We start from the raw sequence: 2,432 nt of genomic DNA, 5'->3' as shown, positions 1-2,432 counted from the left end.
AGCAGCACATACTCACATTTACTTCTCATCCCTGCTACCCTGTTAAGCTTCTAGAAACAAAGATACTTGGTAAGGCTATGTGTAGAGAAACTTATAAATTACCCCCTGTGTTTTTATTGGGTAGCAATGGTACTTAGTTATTAGGTTAGCGTTTTTACATTGGAGTGGCAAGTCCTCAGCCATGTAAATGTTCTGTCTAAACCAACTTGGAACTTACACAAGGCATCTTTTAGTTTCTGAGCCTGATTTATTTAAATCTCTCCAGGACTAGAGAACATTGACATGGTAGAAGCTGGGTAATCCAGCGAACCTGGAATTAGGAACAGTGACTGAGTGGAAAGGGAGGGGATCAAAGGTTAAATAAATGCCTTTTCCTGCACAGGTTCACAAAGGAAACCCAAACACATACATAAACATTGCCTATACCTTAAACTACTTCAGTTTTGCATCCTATTAACCTATTGTTATATCTGGTAGATAAATTCAGTAATAGTTAGCATACATGTATGTTATGACAAGGAGGTCTATTTATAGACGGTGTGCATATTGATTTGTTCAAAGAAAGTGCTTGTTTGATTGTTCTGAATCACTGTGAAAATTCTTTATAAATATACTTCTAAGGTCTAACCACTCCCTACTTTACCAAACAACTAAGTTTTTAAATGCTGTATTTTTTTACGGTAAGGTGTTCGTTGATGAGCTGTATTTGCACGTGAACTTTATGAATTAATTTATGCCGCTTTGGTAATTAGTTGCCATTTCCCTGGAACCTCTGTGGTTAGTTTTTCAAGGCAAAACAATTTTGAATTTATTACTCATATGAGTGTGCTTTTTTATTTTTAGGCCTCATTGAATATTGTGAAAGCTACCTAGATCTCTACATTTTTTTCAGCACTGGGGTAATTAGTATCAGGTCATAAACAGTGGTTAGCCAAGTGTCAGTCAGTGATTTCAGCAGAAGGACCAAGTTCAAGGAAAGTCTCCTCTTGAAGCATATTACATACTCAATCATGTGTTTTAAAAAAATGAAAGGGTCAAATTTTCAGGGCAAGGAATACAGAAATAGAAAGCACATGTTAGATTGTGATACCACTCTAATGAATGAAGCTATTTTCTGAATGTTCCCCGCCCTGGAATATAATTCTATTAGTTGGAAAATCAGTTCTCCAAGTGTTATTGTACAGTATTAACACTTATTATTGAACAACCAGACCATGCGAAATTGTACTTTTTTAGATACTATATGCATTAATATGTGTCATTAGTGCTATGCTACATTTTGAGGACAACCCAGCATATTATTGCTACACAAGCTTTTGTTATTTAATACCTTTATAAATTTACTTTTTAATCATCTATATTTTTTGAAAATCAGACAGAAATTGCAGATTTCCAGCATTGGCTACAGTACACTAGATGGTTTTACTTAGTTTTCATCCCTTGACCGTGCAAATAATTCAGTCTTTCCTATCCTCATCTCTTTAACTAAATGTTTCCTATGAACAATCCTTTTTTGAGCTTCTCTCATTGATTCACATGTAAACCGATGCAGAATATAGTTCTGGGGGTCTGGTAATACAAGCTTTTACCCAAGAGCCACAATCCAATTTATAAACAGGTGCTTCCTGAGTGAAATTTGTGTGAAACTTGTTTAAAAACATATAAATAGACCCCCCAAAACTTACTGGATTACTTTGTAGCAGACACTAACACTTTGCAATAATTTCAGGAACTGTACAAATCAACAAATCAGTTACAACAAAGTATTATAAAAAATAGTGCATATTTCAGAAAATTGCTCTTCAACAAAGCAATAAGAAAAGCTTTATAAAATGTTACACTTTTATTGGGATGGTATTGTCATTTGTACAATACCAAATTGTAGTGAGAACTGTTCAAATATATTTTGTATTTTTTTTATAGATTCTGTACCCAGTAAAGACTCTTTTTGGACTTTAGTGACACTACCCAAAGTCATGTTAATGTGTTTTAACATCTTTTCACTGAGCGCGTGCCTTGGATTTTTGGACCCGACCATGTCTTTATTTGTAGTAGAAAAAGTAAGTCTTAAGGGTTTTTTTTTTTTGCTACCCTGTTCACATTGCCCTATCTATATATCTTTAGATTTGTGGAACTGGATTTGCTGCATATACCTTGACTACTGGGAGCAAATATATAATTCTAGTTGTGCTGCCTTTCTTAACCCTTTTACCCCTGAGGAACTTTTTAAATTATCAGTTCTTGAGGAACCCCAACTAAAACCAATATCTTTGAGGTCAGCGTTGAAAGCCTATAAATCACCTAAATTGGTGGCCAGTGCAAAGAATGCTTTTCTACAGTGGTGGCTAGAATACCACCACTGTAGCACTTAAAAACATCATTAGTGATATGAACCTCTCTACTGGCAGGTAACGTGGGATCAGCCAGGGTGC

The 2,432-nt window shown here is 35.2% G+C and overlaps 1 protein-coding gene across 1 annotated transcript in view; it reads left to right on the top strand.

The window, feature by feature from the left end:
- SLC18B1 (solute carrier family 18 member B1) overlaps window positions 1-2,058 on the top strand; it is a 7,136-nt gene extending 5,078 nt beyond the window's left edge. The window contains exon 5 of the mRNA XM_072410434.1: window positions 1,924-2,058. The gene's annotated coding sequence lies outside the window, so the exon portion shown is untranslated. The remainder of the gene's footprint in view (window positions 1-1,923) is intronic.
- The last annotated feature ends 374 nt before the right edge of the window (window positions 2,059-2,432 follow it).

The sequence above is a fragment of the Pyxicephalus adspersus genome, chromosome 4 (assembly GCF_032062135.1).
Source record: "Pyxicephalus adspersus chromosome 4, UCB_Pads_2.0, whole genome shotgun sequence".
In the NCBI taxonomy this organism is placed as follows: domain Eukaryota; kingdom Metazoa; phylum Chordata; class Amphibia; order Anura; family Pyxicephalidae; genus Pyxicephalus; species Pyxicephalus adspersus.
Note: the sequence above shows the minus strand (reverse complement) of the source record. Positions and strands in the feature narration are given on the sequence as shown.